We start from the raw sequence: 21,704 nt of genomic DNA on the forward strand, positions 1-21,704 counted from the left end.
GTAAGTTGATTTTCACAGCAGTGAATGTAAAAAGGATTTTACAGTGGTAAATCCCTCTCAGTAAAAGAGGATGAAGTTTGTATCAGTTTTTTTTAATAGAAATGTTTTTTATGGTGGTGAAATACTCTATCTCTCAGTGAATTTTTTTTAAGTCTTCCTGTGCACAAAAAGATCCTGGAGTAAAGTAAAATAGAGCATTGCCTCTGTGTGTTTGAATCTTGGTTTTGGTATTTTTCCCATCAAAAATACCCAACATACTAATCTCCAATATTTGTCTAATGATCTGCAAGTTACTTTCATGTCGATGAAAATTATAGTCTATAATTTATGTTATCACATGTATATATTGCTTGGTCATCCAACGAAATGAACATAACATGTCGACCAATTTTATTTATTTTTTTAATATCTTTATAGGTTTTAATATTTTATTTTTATAATAAAAAGGAAGGGAGAGAAGTATCTAGCAAAAGCTTACTTAACAAGTCAAAAACTTTGGTAATTAGAAAATATTTTGGAAAGGAGAATCTATGTGAGTAAGGGCCACATAATTTCACAGAAAAAGTTTTCATCTTCAACTCTCTTAGTATTGCAAAGGGGACAAATTATTTGGTCGCAATGTGTTTTGGGAATAGATAAGCACTCAGTTTCACTTCAAAGTTCATGGGAATTATTTCTTATCTTTGCAATGTTCATTTTCTTCTTAGCACTAGTGAACAGATAAAGATAATTTTGGTTAGCAAGAGTGGGGTTGATAACCTCCCTACAATACATTGGAAGCAATACTAATAGTGGTTTTAATATTATCCTTATTCTCTATGATGATCTCCTCCTTTATCCCCCAATCACCAAACCAGGATTGGGCATCCTTATGCCAGCGTTGCTTGAGCGAAAGGTGGAGGTTTTGACTAGAGTTAGAAGCAATTTTGGGGAAGCTATTGGCTTCCATGTTCTCAAGATTCTTCTTATACATGAAATACCTAAACATAGCCATATATTCAATCAAGAGAATAGGGTAGGGTGTATTTCCTTTGATCTTGAGGCTGTAAGTTATAAATTACTTTTGGATCAACTTAATCTTCCTCCATGTTTCTCTAGATAATTGTAGCCCCAAACCTCACATCTATATAAAATAACAAGGGTCACTAAGGCCCAGAAGAACTTTTTTTTACTCCACACCATAATATTTGTCAACTTAGGATTGTTTTCAAGCTCATAGTAAGCTTTCCATCATCCTATAACCTTTTTATCAATGCTATAGTTCAGTTGAGCTAATGATGAATGCTAATACCTAAATATTTTTATGAGAAAACTTTATCCAAGTAATTGTTATCATAAATGAAATTATCATAGTTGATATTCTTGTCTTGGGTCCATAACTTTTAAACACTCTTCTAGCTTTGTCAATGTAAATACCAAAAATGGTAGAGTATAGGTGTTATAGACATATTTGGGCACTGCAAGCCCAATCACATATGTCAATAAACAAAGGGATCTTAAACCCCTAAAAGTGTTGTTTCATACCCTAAAGGATCAAGGTCAACTGATTACATCATTTCCCAGAAGTTCTCCCTGAGAAACTACTCAGAACTGGTCAAAACTGGACCATACAGGCTATTCCATGTTGAGGGTGCGATGCATCTCACCTGTTACACACAAGGGGTGCAATGCATACTGAAAAGCCCTTCTATAGGATGCGATGAGCGAGAGCAGACAAATGGCAGAGGCAATTTGCTAGGTGGGAACTCAGAGAATCTTCTAGAAACTACTCATATGAAACTTGCCTCTCTGAATTCGCCTAGGGATGAGTAAGAGATCATGAAATCTCCAAATGGAACCAAGAACTATCAGTGAAATGACACTAATCAAAATCCCAGAAGCTGACTCACCCTCTACAAATATCTATATATGGATCCCTCATCCTAGAGATCCAGAGGCTAAAATTTTGTATTTTGTAAGGAAGTGTTGTTTGTTTCTTAGTGAAACATTGTATTGTTGGGTGATCTAGTTTTTCATGAGGTGAAGAGGGCTTTCATGCTGGGAGGGTGGCGCTGGATCAGACAACTGGGTTGTTATCCTCTCTTCTACTTCTATTAATAAAGCTATTTGAGTTTTCCTCCATATGCTTGCTTATTTCTGAATCTTGTATTTGTGTATGAATTTGTATGGTTAATGTACATCTGATTCTACATTGTTTATGGTATCATAGATCTCTATGCTTTGATGGTATTTTGCTGCTTTGACTCTACAGGTGTTCTTTGAAGTGGGACAAGTGAGAAAGGAGTGGCGAAGCTCTATCAAAGGAGAGAGGAAACAAGCAAGGAGCCAAGCAAAAGACTAAGGTTGGTGCTCTCTGCTTCTCTCTCATCTATCTCCCATAAAGCAAAACACAAATTACTTTCAATTGTTTGTTTCTAAGATAGCTACCCATCTTAGTGGGACTAGTAGATCTGAATAGACACTAGTTTTCCTGGAAACAAAATGGTGACTCCGCTGAGGAGTGAATAGTTTGTTTGTTTGTTACTGTTGTTTGCTTTATAAACTACAGACAGAGCCTAAAGTTAAGCGAGCTAGCCTTCGAACTACTTTTGATATGCGACTGCAAAGTAGATCAACGTTGCTTCAGTCAATCTCCAGGTTGGTTTATGAACTGAACATCTAACTTGGAAACATCCTAAGTGCCCTGGTGGTAGCTCAATAACCTCATTAGATCATACCTCTATGCTTTGTGTTTACTGTCTATCATAAGCTTGGCCTAAATCCTTGAACTTAGCTACAAACCGTGGGTGAAAACCAAGCTCAGTCTCGTCCCTGGACCATTGCACTGCCTCTCATTCGTAGTCTGGATGCATCACACCTCCTGTGTGCTGCAGGTGAGATGCATCCCTGTTTCCCTTAAGGATAGGTGCGATGATTGAATGAGACTAATTTCCTCTCTAGATTTTGGTTTTTTCTTCATTGTTTTCAGCTCTATTCAGTAGTTTTGCTACCTATGATCAGTACATCACTGTTGAAGCCTTCTTCCTTTACATTATTCAGCCTCCATTGATAAGGAATTGTGAATGTTTTTTTAATGTATTTTTCATCATTTACAGTCCTCATTTACAAAAAAAAGCTTAATCGAACTGTCGTATTTTGATTCGAAAGTGTTGCAATTGTCGTTTTCAGCCAAGAAAAAGAGTGTTGTAAAGTCTTCCTCTTTTAGATAGTTGATTGTACTTTTTCCATTGTATGTGATTTGAATTGTCAATTGTTTGAAGTGTCGAAAGCAGTTTTCCATTCGAAATTGAAAGTGTTGTCTTAGTCTTCCTTTCGTTTTTGAAAAGAAATTGATAAAGTGTCACTTTGAAGAAAAGTAGTTCAGATCTGTACTTATTTTTGTTTTTGGCATTCTCACATCAAGGAAACAAAAAAACAAATGCATGCATGTGCATTTGTATTTAGACTGCATGCGGAAATTGATTTAGGAAAAGTGCATTTAGTGTGTGCTCTCTGCTCTATGTTGAAAGAATCTTACTCTTCTTTCCTTAGTAGCTAGGATTTTCATTGCTAAAAGAAAACAAACGACTGTTTATTATTTAGATTGCATATTTAGGAATTGTACATCTACATCACATGGTGAACCTTGAAAGGAAAAATTCTTAAGAAAGATCAACTATAAAATAAACCTCAATTAACATAAAAATGCTTTGGAACCTAATGCACAACATCTAGAAGTCTAGGCTAGAGACGTATTCCGGTGTCATAAAGCCCAGTAACTATCGTTTTCATCGTAGGTTGGGTCCTCCTCTTTGATATGACAAGTACTAGTACGGACTTGTGCTCCCACGTACCATCGAGTATATATTGGGAGACCACAATAGGCTGATATCCTTTATCCTTAGGAAGTCGTGTCTACTGCCCTATCTATTGCAATGCAGTGAACACAACATTCGGGAAGATTGGCTGCCATACATAAAGTCCTCGGTAATTTCTCTATAATTTACCACCGAGGTGTATATTGCAGTTTTGTGATTAGTTGGGTAATCCCTCTGTCTATATTTCTAGAGTAGTCACTTTCGTTCCTTTTTGATTCCTTAAAAGAAAAGGTCCATCTGAGCACTTGTCACTTTAGGCTCATTAAAAATCGAAGGCGACTAGAGTCATCTTTAGATTTTTCTCGACTCTTAAAAATTGAAAAGCAAGTTGTGTCAAAGCATCATAAAATTTATTTAATTCGGAATAACATCACTGTTCCCTCGTTGGTCATAGGTTGAGAAAATCGAGTCCACCAATCAAGGATTTCCCCTTGGGGGGAATCCTAGTCCTTTCTCTTCTTGTGGAGATATTGGTGCTCCATACATGGCTACATTGTCCCTTCCAGGACTCACAATTGGCTTGCTAGTATGGCTATTCTCGGCCTCTGTTGTTCAAAACACCATAATTCCTCAGCAATCAAATCAGCAACTAGATGATACTAGAGTTGCTCCCCCACCTTCCACTTCGTTTGTTTCTCCCTTTCCTTCTTCCTCTTCGCTTGGTGAAACTAGTAACACTAAAAACCAAGTAGCTGAGAAGAAGAAGAAAGGGAAGGAGGAGAAGAAGAAAAAGCCAGCTGAGCAAGGGGAAAACCATGCATTGTCTGGAAAAAATCCACACACTGCACCTTCCAAACCCAAATCTCCATTTGTCATTTGCAAAGGAAACCACTATCATCAAGATTTTCCTTGCATCTCGCGGATCTTGAGAGACTGGTCTCCCCGCTTGCACAATCTAGTGTCTTCAACCTCCGTCGATCATGTTGAGAGTACACCATCAACTAGTGAAAATGAAGTCAATGGAAAAAAGGAATATCTAAATTTCCTTGTAGGTTGTGTGAAGGCGATCATGCCCTCCACCGTTGTCCTTTTTTGGACGAAGCTAAAAGAGTCTTGGATAACGGTCTTGCTTCACCATAGCGACTTTCACCTAGATACAAGAAACTCTTGCCAAGTCCATCGCTAGTTGAAAATCTGATAGACATATCTCTGTTGTCGGTCAAAACACCTATCATTGAAGATAAACCCTCTGAGTCCACACCAGACCAAAATCAATAGGACAAGATAGCAGTCGACCCAGTCTTGTCTTCAAAAGGTCCACCTTCAGATGAAACAGTCTCCAAAGAGAATGAGAACAATACCATTCAAATTATTTTTGTTAACACAGAGTCTGATGAACATGGGGGAAATCTACCCATTCCTCTACCACAGGAGGGAAGCTACCCAATCCAAGAGATTCATCCAGCCATTTGTTTGGTCCCTCCTCCAAGCAATCTAGTCGTTTCCTTTGATTGGAATCTACTAGCAGGACACCACCCTCCATCTAATGTACCATTCCGAATCATAGTACAAGCTTACAGTATGATCATGGTTGGCACTATCATAGATGAAGGGGCTTCCATGAGTATCCTTTCCTCAACTGCTTGGAAAGTTCTTGGTTCGCCATTGCTTTTGCCTGAGATTTGAAATTTGTCAGGCTTCAATAAAGGAACCAGTCGACCATTAGGGATCCTTCCAAATTTGCTTATAACTTTGAGAAGGAAAACCATTCATTTGAACATGATGGTAGTCCAAGGGCCACTAGATTACAATCTACTCCTTGGGCGTGACTACATTTACAGCATGGGAGCTATTGTTTCCTCACTCTTTCGGGTGATGTGTTTCTCGTATGAAGGCATAATGGTACAACTTGTTGACCAGCTTTCATTCCCTGGTTCAAACACGGCTACTAGTCAAATTCCATCCCTGAATGGTCTCTTTGCACAAGGAATGTCTCATCAACCTCCAGTCTGTCCACCTAATGACCGCGAGTGATTCGGTGAATGTGACGAAACCCAGGGGGCATGCACCCTGGTCTGCTTCGGCAGGCAAACCCAGATAAAAGATAGATTTCCTCGTAGGATATATGACCAGTCTGACACACCCATCTATTTAGGATATGGGATCAGTTTGGAAAAATATTTCCTTGTCGTAGGTTATATGATTGGTCTAACACGCCCGTCCGTATATGATATGGGATTAGTTCGAAAAAGGATCTCCTCAAAGGTTGTGTGATTGGAAGCTCACACCATTCACCTTTGTCTATTTCGATGGACAAAGCCAAGGAAGTGTTTTGTCTGCTATGCGGACAAAACAATCTTACTTTAATGCAAGGACTTCCATATGGTAACCTGGAAACTCTACTTTTCTTTATACCTGGGGGCATGCAAACCTTTTTACGCAAGTGAAAAGTGACCAGTGTAACTTTAACCCCGTAGTATTTTACTAACTTCAACTTCTTAGGTTAGGTGATTGGTCTGATCCACCATTCACCTTTTTCGGTAGCCCGACAAAGCAAAGGAAATATTTTGTACGAAACTATCCTACCTAACCTCAGTAGTTCATTAACCTTAGTATAGTAGTTGGTCATTCTTAGCTTGCATACAAAAGGCTCCTGAGCAAAGTTTCACATGGGGCAAGCTCACTAAAAAATGAACCTACTAATAAGAGACATCTTTAAAAGACAACTGGTATGAGCAATGTTTCCCCAAAGTTGAAGCTTGTTAAAAAATAAACGTAGCATTAAGCACATGTTGGCACAAGGTTCAAGCTCATTAAAAAATAAACCCGTCTTTTGATAAATAACCTTTGTGATCACATTACTATCATTGTTTTGAGCCTTGGTCGTGTTTCTTACCATCACCTCCACTCTTTTAGCCGATCATATGCCTCCACTTGATTGTTTACCCTTTTGAGGAACAACTGCGACGAGTGATTCTGTTAGCCACCTTCTTTACACTGTCATGCTTGAAAAGTTCCAAACCTACTTGGAACCAGTTGCTACCCGAAAACATCACTTGTTTCTCAAAAGTGAGTCTCTTTTAAGCTCTTTTTAGACGCATAAAAAATTAAAAGATTGTCGAGCTACTGGCCTTCCCAGCTCGTTAAAGTAAAGGAAAGTGCCATCCCTCCTCCATGCTTTAATTTTTTTGGACCTGAGGGACCATTACATAAAAATATCGAGTGCTTGTCTTGTTTGGCTCATTAAAACTATCAAAAAGTCATCCCTTTCGTATTATTTTATACCTTTACGGACTAAAGGGATTATACCACGAAAAATGACTACTGGAGTTTCCTTTCCGTCTCCTTTCAGATACTCTAAATATGAAAAGGACCGAGTTATCTTTGTCATTAAACTCGTTGAAACAATAGCGACAAACTTGTCCATCCAGGCAAGAGCGAGTTTCACTGTCGCTAAGCTCGCTAAAACACAGCGACAGGATTGCCCAAAGGGAAAATTATAGAACAAGCATATGTTATCGTCCTCAAACTTGACAAAAATAAAGAGGTATTGGTCAGTAATGACTGGGGAAAAAGGGAAGAAAGCTTGAAGAACTTCATTGGTAGCAGGTCGCTCTTGAACATGACACTTTCTCTCCATTGCCATGATTGTGTCAGGTTGGGTTATTCCATTCACCAGTCATATCACCATTGGTCCTCCATACCATCCATTTTTGGGGTTAATGCTACCAATCCATTTCAGTGTCGCCGATATGTTCAAGAGAAGTCACTCAGAGAATTCACCAACCCAGCTAACACCTCATCCACTGCAATACCTTCACGCTCCATTCTTTCATGACTGCCACCCTGAACCTTGTATCATTAGATGATTTTCACCTCCACAAAATCATTTGCTCCATTTCGTGTCGTAGATATGGGATTCATTAAGGCCCTCCTATGACGGGTCACTTCTTGTTGACATCAACTCATTATCCAAGAAGTTTACTTAGGAACAACCCTTTCAGTACTTTAAAGCTTGGATGCCTCAATGGCAAGTTTCTCACTTCCGGCAACAGGTTTACATCAATGGCCTTCGATCGAAAGATTTTACGTGGTGTTCAACATCGACTCATATATTCACACCACGTGAATTGTACTGTAGTAACTTGAGGGTCATTATCATTATCGGTGATTCCTCTCGCACTTGTTAACAGCTTACATCATTGGCTGGTAATTAGGCAATGTCTTTCCATGTTCGACTTCAGAACATCTTTTCACATGGATTGAATTGTACATCGAGCAAAGATTGAACAAGTTTGAAGACCCTAGATCTAGTTTCATCCATCCGGGCTATGATATATTCAAGAAAATAAAGACATCAAATGTACTCCATAGCTGCACAGATAATCATCCAAGCTAAGGGATGATGGCTCTACCAGAATCATCAGTCTGCCACACAGACAATTGTCTGTCCTATGTACATGAAAATGAATTTATAAAGCTGAGCATGGGAATGCCCACCTCAGCTAGATCATGAAAATATTATGAAGATAATGTATTGTATTGTATTTTATTACAGGTTACCTTCCAGTCCGAAAAACCTCAAATCCTCATGATAAAGCATTTCACCCGACATCTGAAGATTTACGATCTCATGCTTTAGGGGGTAACTGTTATAGACATATTTGGGCACTGCAACCCCAATCACATATGTCTATAGACCAAGGGCTCTTAAACCCATAAAAGTGTTGTTTCATACCCTAAAGGATCAAGGTCAATTGACTACATCATTTCCCAGAAGCTCTCCCTGAAAAACTACTCAGAACTGGTCAAAACTGGACCATACAGGCTGCTCCATGCTGAGCGTGCGATGCATCTCACTTGTTACACACAAGGGGTGCGATGCATACTGAAAAGCCCTTCTGTAGGGTGCGATGAGCGAGAGAAGACAAATGGCAGAGGCAGTTTGCTAGGTGGAAACTCAAAGAATCTTCTAGAAACTGCTCATATGACACTTGCCTCTCTGAATTCGCCCAGGGATGAGTAAGAGATCATGAAATATCCAAATGGAACCAACAACTATCAGTGAAATGACACTAATCAAAATCCCAAAAGCTGAGTCACCCCCCTGCAAATATCTATATATGGATCCCTCGTCCTAGATATCCAGAGGCTGAAATTTTGTATTTTGTAAGGAAGTGTTGTTGGTTTCTCAGTGAAACATTGTATTGTTGGGTGATCTAGTTTTTCATGAGGTGAAGAGGGCTTTCATGCTGGGCGGATGGTGTTGGATCAGACAGCTGGGTTGTAATCCTCTCTTCTACTTCTATTAATAAAGCTATTTGAGTTTTCCTCCATATGCTTGCTTATTTCTGAATCTTGTATTTGTGTATGCATTTGTATGGTTAATGTACACCTGATTCTACATTGTTTATGGTATCATAGATCTCTATGCTTCGATGGTATTTTGCTGCTTTGACTCTACAGGTGTTCTTTGAAGCGGGACAAGTGAGAAAGGAGTGGCAAAGCTCTATCAAAGGAGAAAGGAAACAAGCAAGGAGCCAAGCGAAAGACTAAGGTTGGTGCTCTCTGTTTTTCTCTCATCTATCTTCCATAAAGGAAAACACAAGTTACTTTGAATTGTTTGTTTCTAAGATAGCTACCCATCTTAGTGGGACTAGCAGATCTAAAGAGACACTAGTTTTCCCGAAAACAATATGGGACATTGTTTCTTAACTCTAATATTGCATTTAATCTCCTCAGACCAACTCTGGTCTTAACCTTGACAATAACATTCTCTTATTTTTATAAATTTGTCAATTTAATGTTCTTTAATGATATATATTATTTACAATCATTTGTTCATATTTCAAGTGCCATGACTTTAAATAAGTTTATCACATCAATGAAATGTTTTAATATTATAATATGTTTTATTATTTCATGCATTTACTAAATGAATATAGTTATTTATTTATTAAGTATTAAAATTGGCTAATACTCTAGATTGAGAGATAAATGTCATACAATAAAATATCATCATAGGTCCATATTAACTCTAGATCTATCAAGTTCTAAGAGAGGTTATATTTCTTAAAGTGTAAAAATTGATAAAAGGTTTGCACCTCCAGGGATTTGATCTCTCGACAAGATCCAAAGTTAAGATGGAACTAGCTTAATTTTTTTCTAGACTGTGAGAACCTAGAGCCTAAAAACCTAGACTCTATGATCTCAATTTTATATATATTTATAAGTATTATTTTGTTATAATTTTTATTTTAAAGAATATGATTTTTTGTTTTTTTTTTTACTGAGTCAAAATGTTTCTGTAACATAACATTACAACATCTTCTACACTTGAAGATCTTTCCAAGAGTGCAAGAATCATGCCAATTGAAGTTTGGACTCAAAAGTTATGCCTCTAAGAACTTTACCTATTGTGATTGACCATCATAATTCAAGAGGATGCCACATCAAACCTCATTATTCATGGGAAATATGATAGCCATGTAATAACTATATCAAAGACTCTAAAAGGGTCAAGTTGTAACTCATATTGATGGTTGGTCGGGTTAAATTTAACTCCTAGCTGGAAATCAAGTTGTCTAATAATTGAGCCACTAGGAGGAAAAGCGTTTTTATTTTGTTCTAGTGCTTGTTGTTCCATATTAGAGTAGAGTAGCTAAGAGTAGATAGAGGGAAAAAAATAGATGGTTTGTGTTCTGTAGCAACCAGACCCACATGCCTAACTCTGTATTTGCACCAATTTAAATTGAAGAAAGAGAGAGTAAAGCAACCTTACCTTCTAGCTAATTTTTCTCTCAAAATGTTTTCTAAAATCATATCTTGGAGTTATTATGGTTTTTGAGTGACTCTTTGATATTATCTCTATTTTCTTCATTTTGTATATTTCATACATAAACAAAAGATAACAATTTAATAAATCTAGAAAATATAAGAAGATTAACCTTCATAATGAGGATTTCATATTTTTTCGTATATTTATATTAGAATTTTTTATGAAAAATATTTAATGGAATATCCATGCAAGTTTATAGTTCATATTAGTATTAAAAAGAGTTTCTAGGAATTGCAAGATATTAGATGAATTTATGTAGAAAGTCATAGACCCACACCATTAATGATGAATCTGTTTTAATAACTGATGAAATGGAAGTAAGTCGATCCCTTGTTCTTTCGTGCACTTATTTTGACTTACCAAACCAAAAATTAACACTAAAGACACTTGAGTTGAATTTAAATTCCACACTAGTGTCTCAAACCTCCCGGTGGAAGACCCCAATTAACCAAGCTTATGACCAAACTCCCTTCGTTTTTCTTGCGCGTAGTGGAATTCTTGGGGTCAGGAAGTTGGTCTTTCCACACTTGCTGAATACTTCAAATGTCCAACCCAACATAACCCTCACCTCCAATACCGTGGGACCTTCCGTAGATAGGGTCGACGTCTCTTTCTAGTCAAAAAGCCTAACAAATTCTAGGCTCGATTATGGCCCACTTAAAATCCAATTTATCACTCCCTCATGGTCAGATATGGAAACACTCTTTCAGTCAGGGATATGACGCAGTCGACCATCAGGCGATTAGCATTGGACCGATTTAATATTTACTTTCACGACTGACTGTAAGCCTAAGTCACACCTATCCTGTGACATACTTTATTTCACTAAGACTTTATTTCACTCTTAGTGAACCATAAAGATTCTCTCCTGAGAGCTCTCATGCTGTTCGGCAACATTATAGGAGGTTGAACACTTCTTTTCAACCTCAAGTCTTCCATTAACTTCTTTCCAGATATTTTTATATTGGATTTATTCATAATAAATGTTCTTCGCTATCAGTTCGTGTCATTACACAGACCCCCCCGCTTCCCCTTAGTTGCATACAACATTCAACATGAGCTTACTCTCGGTATTGATGCTTGAACAATGACAAAAACATTAGAAAATCGTACCAGTAGTAAAATAATATTGCCAACGTAGAGAAAATATTACCTGAAACATAAAAATTGCAGGGATTTCCTTTTCTTTATAATGGAATTATTGCCCAAGTTTTCGCTCAAGTTCCCTCGACTCTTAATAGCTTACAGAGAAAGTAATCGCCTATTCTTGCACAGGAATTCATGCATATGGAGAGACGGGGAAATAAAACTAAAAGACTGGAAAATTCAAATTCATGAAAACAGAGAAATATATTTACATAAAACATTCCCTAAAGCTCACTACCCAACCTTATCACGATCCATTCGTCCTGGCCTGTTTTTTTTTTTTCACCCACACCTCTGAGCTAAATTCTTCTCTTTTTTCTGTTTCGAGGCACTTCTCTCTGTACATAATATTTTTAACCATAAAACATTTTAACAAAATAAAAACTAAATTTTGCTAATTCTAATTTATAGTAGTTTATGAAGAGGAAGTAAATGTTTTTATCATAATTCAAAGGACCTCTTTGGGGTCTAGGAAAAGTATGTTTCCTAGAGGTTGATTCTCCTTCTAACTCTATAAGTGGAAAAATGGTATGACTTTCTGGTCAAGTTCTTATATTGTTGTTGATCACGTGCTTTCTCTTGGTAGTTTGTTGTCACTTTCCATTTCTAGTGTCCCATACACTATTTTGTTATTTCCTTCTTGTTGTGCCAATAAATCTCTCATATGCAACCATATTTCTTTGCTTTCCATCTCCTTTTCATTGTGGTTGTGTGACACCATAATATGACCCTTGATCATCATTGCTCCAAAATTCAACCATCTTGTTAATGAACTATACTCCACATGTTCAAAACTTTTGTCAATTTTAATGCCAACATTATTATTCATGAGAATTCAAAGAAACATCAGTTCTAACAAAAATTGGACTATAGTCGTGCACCCTTCATTTGGTGTTCCCTCACTATCAGCTTCATGAACACGCTCAATCATTCTTTTGAATTGTTGCTCCATTCTTTGGTTGTATCCTGACTATACATATGTTTCTTCTTCAAACCTGGAATTGCACAACATCTTCTAGAATTATCTTCCTTCATCGTCCTTTGAAAACACTTGATGTCCTTTTATTTTAGATTCAATTATTATCTCAATAAGCTTTTCATTATGCATTTTATCACAAGATATAAATTTTTTGAAGTCCTTAATCTCTTCGAGTCATTCAACTGTGTTCTTTGTGTAGTCTTCCTCAACCTTGAGACAGTCCAAACAATCCTCTAAAAACTGTAAATCCCTTTCATATTGTGATAAAAAATATATATATGAATGTGTATCCTTTTACTTTCTATGAGATACCCCATGTCATATTTTCATCTCTACCTATTTTTACAATAATTTTAAAGAGCTTTTCCTCATCCCGTATATGGTCATCTTCATAAGTCAAATTCATTCAATTTGTAGATACAAGTTTTATTGCTTTATGGTAGGGCTTGCTTCTATTTGTTTCTTCACGTTCACACTTCTGAAAAGCCACCTTAGCATTTTCCTTCTCCTTCGAGACATCATGTCTAAGTCCTTCACCTGCCAATGCACACTTATATCCATTCAAAAAGAGTTCATTTTCTAAATGTAAATACATGAAGTTTTGTAGTTTCCTTCTTCACACATTCACCATGAAAGGAAATTTCCTTCACCATAACAAGTTCATGGCCCTTCATTTCAATGGTTGAATCCTCTATGTCTTTGTTCCTTAGAGACAAATTCATTTCATCTTCTTTTTCCTACAACAACATAAAATCTATCTCCTTTGGTACAACTTCAAGTTCTTCCTCTCTTTTGCATGTAAGCATATAATATGTTTGAAAAAAGAAATTGTGCTTTGCTTCCTTGGATGCCATGTGCACCGCTCCCATATTTGGTATTGTCGAATAGTCCTTCTCTCTATCTGTAACCTTAAGTTCTCATAACAACCTCTCTAGCAATTTTATTTCTTCTTTAAAGTTCAAGAGAATTTGTTTTGAATGCTTATATCTATTAGTTTCTTACAATTGCACATATACAACAATATTTACCCAATGTGTATGACTCCCATTCTGATTGTCCCATTGGAACAATAATGTTTCATCTTCTCTCAATATATATTTTTCTTCTATTCTTCCCTTATGCCTATAAATGGCATACTTCCATCCTCTTCATCTTGTAGGGATGTTTTGGGTGAGTATCCTTCTCCATCAATATCTACAACCATACAAAATTTATTATTATAGAAGACACAAGGCCTTTTAGTCTCCTCTTTTGTTGATAACTCCTCCTACTGTTTTGGAATTTTCACATGGTCTTTGAGACTCTCCATCAACCCATTCACTTCATCATCCTCACTAAGCAGTGGTCCCTACTATGGTCTACATAAGAAAACATCTTCTTCATCATACTCAATTTTCCTAAGTTCTTCCCTCTTCAGTGAAGCATTTAGTTTATGCTTCAACCTCTTTTGCAGTAGAAACCACTTCACCCTTTTCTTCCTAAGAACCCAACCATATCTTTGGTATTTCTCATTGATCTGAATGGGAAAGTTAGTGTTTGTTGTGCTAAATTCCAATTCATAATAGTTTACAAAGTGCTTAGGGATTATGAGGTAAATTTCAAGTTAACCATGAGTTGTTATCTCTTTATATGTAATTCATGAGCTTAAAACATGAATTAAAAAAAATACTCACAACAACATAACAGTAATATACTCAGCAATTGATAAAGAAGTTCACCCCTCCTAGGCTACGTCTCTTTGTTCTATCTTCCAATGGCTTGACCCAATATCGTTTTGCTCAAAATACTTTAGTGATAAAAAGTACATAAAGTGTGTTGACCAAAAGAGTGGTTAGTTTCCCCTTCAGGGAAACACTCTCCTGCAAAGAAATCTCACTCTAAGAACATGAAAACCTATAGTCAGTCATGAAACAATCAGCACGAAAATGGTTCTCAAATCGCGACCCCATAATTCATCTAACAATGAGCATAACAAGTACAACAATTCACTTGAAGTACTAAAAGAGAACTTTCCTCAAAGACATAATGAGAAAACAGAAGCATGAGATACACCATAGATGTCTCAGCTGCTACAGAAAACATATGAAGGCTAGCATACCTCTATAAGGTCCTCTCCATTCTCAAAATCCTTCAAAAACTAAATCAACCCACTGATTGATCCCAGTACCCATATTCTCAAACCCACAAAAGGTCTCTTCAGAAGTTCTCCAGTGACTCTAAAACATGTTCCATTGGCTTCAAAAAACCCAAAAATGCCCATCTAACCTCTTCCTGCAATTGAAAAAACCAAATACTGAGGAAGTTATGCTTACTTACTCCTTTTCCCAAGTTCTCCAGCTAACCATCCTACATGATTCCAGTTTGGCAGGTGAAATTGTAGGACCGGTAGTTTGGCCAATAAGCCTTTGAAATCTACATGCCCCTGTCACATGGAACTCCATAACGCCTGGCGCTGGACCCCCACCACAAGCGGTCAAGTCCTGGCAATTTAAGTGTGAGGTCACATGGGCAATCAAGTCCTAGTGGTCTGAGTAGGGGATTTAATCCTGGTGGTTTCGGAGGTGGGTGGTTAGCAACAATTTCAGAGGTGCTCATGTGGCAGAATGTTAATGAGTGGAGGCAGTTATGGTTTTAGTTGGTGGCATTAACACTGGCGATAACACCAAATATGCGGTGTTTTAATACATGGTTATGGTAACCGCTATGGGGGCAGGCTAGGGCCTATCCCTTGGCCCTCCTGCCCGCGGTCTCATGGTGCGGGGGTGGCCAGGGGCTAGGCCTTAGCCCGGCCCCCCCAACACAAATGCGCCACCTAAAAACTTAAATACATTATCCCCGCCACATTATAACAAGACCTTCCTTCCCTTGGTTCAATGGTAAGCCCCAGCGCTTGTAGGAGAGAGGATGAGTGTTCGAGACTCCAGGCTGCCAATTCGACCCTACAACCAATTTTGGTGGCCACCGAGGTGCCACATGGTAGCCTTGGGATAGGCCATGTGGTGGTTTCTGGTTGGTACATGTCACCACACACCAACAACCAATAAAAAATTGCCAACTCAGCACGAGTGAGAGAATGCCAAGTGTCGAGGTACCATTGGCTCCTGAACCTCAGTAACCTTGTGCTTTCTGTTAGGGTCCAACCCTAACCCATTTATTTATGTAATAAACACAATAGGGTCAAGTCATAGTCATAGTTAGTTAAAGTTTCAATAAATCTCGTATTGATGATTGTAAGTGGTTCACCCACATTTAAGAAAGGGGCCATAGTTAGTTGTAAACAAGCCATTGTATTAGATATAGGGTATTGAGAGAACCATGGTAATAAACCATGGTATTGTATGTATGATCCTATATAGAGGCTAGAGACTCCCCATTGAGAAATATTGAGTCTTATTTTGTAATCAAGCTCTGCTCTACTGGAGGTTTCCCCCTCGAAGAGGCAAGTGAACATTGCTTTCATCTTTGAATATGGAATTTTTCGTAGGTCAAGAGCATAACAAGTGGTATTAGAGCACTTTCTAGGACCAATGGTACCTCCATTTTTGGCAGAACGTTTTTTAGGCTAGAGGCATGTTCTGGCTTCTTTAAGCAAGGGGATCTATCGCTGAGCGCATAAACCTGCGGATTTGGGGAGGCATGCACGCAAGGAATACAAGAGGTGGTCACACTTGTTGGACTTCCTTGTAACCCCTGTGGGTACCCCTTCAAGTAGTAGCACATTGGATAGAACCACAAACAGATTGCCTTCCATGTACCCTCTAGGTATATCAGAAGCCCCCTAGGCTCACCTGAAACCTCGCCTTAGATAAGCCGTCAACCATCTTGCTGTTACAGTACACTGATAACAACACTCGGGGAGATTACTCATGCATAAGATAGGGTAGTCGGGTAGTACGGCTAACGGTATGGTTGATCCTCCTTAGTTAGTGCCCTGAAAGTTTGGGGCGAGTAATATTGTTGGACCCTTATGTATATTGCGATCTGTAGCACCTGGAACTTCTTTGAGACCATAGTTCCCTCGACTCTCTCAAGATCATCCATTATATTATTTGCTAGATCAGATCCACCAGTTGAGGTTCTATTGTCATAGTACGATTCAGATCTAGCCGATGGGGTTCTATTGCCACCGCAACAATCAGATCTGCCAATTGAGGTTCTACTACCACAATACCATTTAGATCAAGTAGTTGGGGTTCCGTTGTTGCCATAGTCCAACTCACATTCACCCATTAGGGTTTTGCAGACATATCTGACCATCTGCATAGTGAGGCTTGTGGCTCCTATAGTCTAGGCCCGATTTTCCCAGGACATTGGGCAGGATCAAGTTTTCTAGAATTTGACCACTGCAGTATTGATTAGCGGTGAGTAAAACTTTGTACGAAGTAAAAAATAAAAATTAAAAAAAGATTAGGCCTTCCAGGGACGCTTACAATAGACTTATCCCATAAGATTCAGGACGATGAGTTGATTGCAATGGTACCATTCACTTGTCAGCTTCAATTTTTGGACGGTCCCAAATTTTTTTAATGTGACGTCAAGTGACCAAGGTCTGTGTATGGTAGAAACCAAAGCTCAAGTCTTGGACAACGATAATTTTGAGCACCTTCAACAAAAGATGGAGTCTTTCTAGGAATAGTTGCATAAATTCATGGCACAATTCAATATGATCACGTCAGGGTTGCATCCAGAGGCACATGGTATTAATGAAGACCTTGAAGGAGAATCTAGCGATCATATTCATTTCCATGGAAATCAACAAAATTCCCACCCTCTACCACCCAAGCTGGACATGTATAAATTTGATGTCACTAATCCAGTAGTATGGGTAGCACAAATGGAACAATGTTTCATTCTGAATGATATCCGAGATGATCAAACTAAACTACGTGTGGGATCCCTTTACCTGGACCAAGAGAGATGAAAATGGTGGCAGTGGCATCGGAAATGCTATCCTGGGAACATAACCTGGTAGGTGTTCTCAAAATCTCTTGGTGATTGCTTTGAAAGAGAATCTAATTTTTTGGGTCATCTTACTAAGCTCTCATAGACAGGAACAATAAAAGACTATACTACAGCCTTTGGCCATCCACACAGAAGGTCTAGGAGATGAATTCTACTTGGAATGTTTTATAAGTTGTCTCAAAGAAGCCATCCAAGACCATGTTTGGATGCACTACCCACCTACATGGATAGACGCTTCCACAAAGGCTATCGAAGTGGAACGTGCTTTAGCTACCCAGTCTCCTTCATCCAAATTTCATAGCCAAGGGATGCCCCACCCATGCTCAGGGCCCTACCCAAACACTTAAGGTTCAAAAGGTGTCTCCAACAGAAATGGCTGAAAGAAGAAAGCAAGGATTATGATACTACTGTGAAGACCAATACTCCCCGGGCCATAAATGCAAGGAACCACATTTTTTTCAAATTAATGTTACTGATCACAGCTCATCTGAGGAAGCCCCACCCCTTAGGGGACTAGAGGACAAATTTGGGGAAACCCAGTAGGACAATGAGCTCACAGCTATGCCAAAGGAACCAGTTATCTCGCTACATGCTTTGGTGGGCATTTATGTGCCCCAAACTCTCAAAATCAAAGGCTTTATTAAACATCACCCTGTAGTAGTATTGATTGATAGTGGTAGCACTCATAACTTTATCCATTAGTGAGTCACCAAAGTTTTTCATTGTTTTGTAAGGGCAGTCTCTAATTTCCAGGTCCTGATTGCTAATGGGGGGACAATGAAATGTGAGGGACGATGCAAAAATATTAAACTTTAGATAGGAGAATACCACGTAAAGACCCACATGTTTGCAATTAACATGGGTGGATAAGACATTGTCTTGGGTGTTGAATGGCTTCACACACTACGCCCAATCACAATGGATTTCCAGGAGTTATATATGAGCTTTAAGAAGAAAGACCACATGCATACCCTCCGTGGACTCCAGGAAAGTGCTCCTTCTATCATCAATTTGCATCGAATGGAAAAGTTGTTGAAAAAGGGCCATCATGGAGTTATTGCCCAGTTTAGTGCCATCGAGGCCATAGAACCCACTACTCTTCATATTCATCCTGAGATGCAACATGTCTTAAACCACCACCCACTAGTATTTGACAAACCTATAGAGCTTCCACCCTCTAGAGGGGAACATGATCATAGCATCACTTTGGTCCCAAGGACCCAACCACCTAATGTGTGCCCATATCGATATCCTTTCACCCAAAAGAATGAAATTGAAAAAATAATGAAGGAACTCATTTAAGAAGGTGTTATTCATCCTAGCCTCAGCCCTTATTCATCACGAATGGTCATGGTGCTCAAGAAAGATGGGGAATGGCGCATGTGTCTAGACTTTCAGGCCCTCAACAAGCTAACTGTCAAAGAAAAATTCCCTATCCCAGTTGTTGATTATATGTTTGATGAACTACATGGTGTTCAATTCTTTACCAAACTAGATCTTCACTCTGGCTATCACCAAATCCGCATGAAGGAAGTAGACCTTCCCAAGACTGCTTTCCACACTCATGAAGGCCATTATGAATTCTTGGTCATGCCAGTTGGTCTTTGTAATACTCATCCACTTTTCAAGGCCTCATGAGTCACCTGCTAAACCCATATCTTTGAAAATTTGTCCTCGTGTTCTTTGATGACATTCTCATCTACAACCTAACCTAGGGAAAACATCTCCATCATGTATACCTAATCTTGCAATTGCTCCAGAATCACAAATTATTTGTAAAATTGTCCAAGTTCTCTTTTGGCGTGGAAGAAATTAAGTATTTGGTACAAATTGTGGGTCATGAAGGTGTCAGGGTTTATCCCAAAAAGATATAGGCAATGCAAGATTGGCCCCAACCAAAAACCTTGAACAGTCTAAGGGGATTCTGGGGTCTCATTGGCTACTATCACAAATTTGTTCGCAATTATGGCTGCATTGCTAGACCCTTCACTAACCTTCTCAAGAAAAAATCATTCCTCTGGACTGATGCAACACAACAATCGTCTGTGGTTCTAAAACAGGCCATGTGTTCCACTCCAGTATTGGCAATACCTGAATTCACCAAATCTTTTGTGATTGAATGTGATGCTTCACGTAATGGTATTGGTGTTGCCGTAATGTAGGAAGGTTGACCCTTGGCTTTCACTAGCCAACAACTAAGTGGGAAACATTTGGGACAATCTACCTATGAGAAAGAGAGGATGGCCATCTTACATGCAATATATACCTGTCGACCATACTTATTGGAATGAAATTTCCAAATTTGCACAGACCATCAAAGCCTCAAATATTTCATGGAGCAACATCTATCATCGCCACAAAAAAACAAATGGTTGGCCAAAATCTTGGGATATGATTATAAGATAATTTACAAGAAAGGGCATGACAATGTAGTAGCGGATGCTTTATCACGCCAATTTGAGGATGAAATCACACTGCTATCAATCTCTCTTCCCATACCAGATTGGATTGAAGAAGCCCGCAAGGAATGGTTTTCACACCTCTCTCTCCCCCAACTCATTAATAACTTGAGAGAAGATCCTAATTCCTCAGTTGGCTACTCTTGGAATCATGAGATTCTCTGCTACAAGGAGTGAGTAGTAATATTTCCGACATCCACCCTCAAAACTTGCATTTTGGTAGAATTACACTCATCTCCCACTGCTGAGCATGCAGGCTTTCAGAAGACTTATGCCCACACTCATTGTTCTTTATTTTGGACAGGCATGAAGAATGACATTCTTACCTTTGTAGGTAATGTGATGTGTGTCAATGCCACAAAGGAGAAATAGTCAAGTCACCAAGAACCTTACAACCATTGCCAGTCCCTGCCTCCATCTAGACAAATGTTTCTATGGATTTCATTACTAGTCTACCAAAGTGGGGCAACAAATTAGTCATCATGGTGGTTGTGAACAAACTTTCTAAATATGCTCATTTTTTCACTCTAGCCCACCCATTTACCACCACTTTGGTGGCTCAAGCTTTCATGGACTAGATCTTCAAACTGCATGGCATGATAACTTCCACTGTGTTTGATGGTGAGCACCAGTATTGCAGCAATAACGCTGCAACTCTTGGGCTCCCTACTTTACTCTTATCAACCCGGTAGTTCGTAACAAACTTGAAAGCGTTGGTGTGGTATGCACAAGTACTAGTTCTCATTGCAGATTGTCACTTGGTCAGCCGGTGCAAGATCAGTAGGAGCTCAAGCCAAATTCTATGGATTCCAAAAGAATTTCTATATGTGATGAAAGGAAAGAAAGATTACTCTACAAAGGCTACTCTAACTGTAGAAAGGAGGAAGACTGAAATGTAAAGCAAACCTACTAAACCCTACTTAACCAACAAATCCTACTTTTATAGAAATCACTATGAAAAGCATGAAAGGAATGGCGTTACCTACTCAAGGAAGTAAAAAACATATAACTAAGCTATTTCCAGAAGTAAATAAGCAAAAAACATCTTTTTGGATTTTTATGTATTTTTATGTGAAATTGACATGCATGTAATTCATTGTGTGTGAGTGTGGCAGCGAATAGGTGGTGTTGGAGGGTGGTTTTAGTACTTGAGAGGATGTAGGATGGTGTGGATGGGTGCTCTGAGGTCTTAGGTGGCCTTTCGGGGGATTTTCCCACACTCGGCCTTCCAAAGAATGCCTATAGGAAATCTACAGGAAGACACAAGAAATCTATAGGAGGAAAAACAATGTTCTACATGAGGCCTAAAAGAGGAGGCTGAGAGCAGTTTTCACTATTTTGAGGGTGTGAGAGGGGGTGAAAAAGGTGGATGAAGGTTGGAATGAGGTTTTAGGGCACCTATGGTCTACCATGAACCACCAGGAGAGAGAAATATGGTTGGATTTTCTCAAGGAGAGAGGAAGAAGTTCTAGGAAAAATGTAGGAAACTAAGGCAGAATTGAGGTGAGGTTTAGGCGACTTGT

At 38.7% G+C, this 21,704-nt stretch overlaps 1 pseudogene; it reads left to right on the forward strand.

The window, feature by feature from the left end:
- Window positions 1-19,785: 19,785 nt before the first annotated feature.
- LOC149260042 (uncharacterized) overlaps window positions 19,786-21,704 on the forward strand; it is a 32,039-nt pseudogene continuing 30,120 nt past the window's right edge.

This window comes from Pinus tabuliformis, chromosome 6 (genome assembly GCF_031772625.1).
Source record: "Pinus tabuliformis cultivar Carrire ecotype Pingquan chromosome 6, CPIR1, whole genome shotgun sequence".
In the NCBI taxonomy this organism is placed as follows: Eukaryota; Viridiplantae; Streptophyta; class Pinopsida; order Pinales; family Pinaceae; genus Pinus; species Pinus tabuliformis.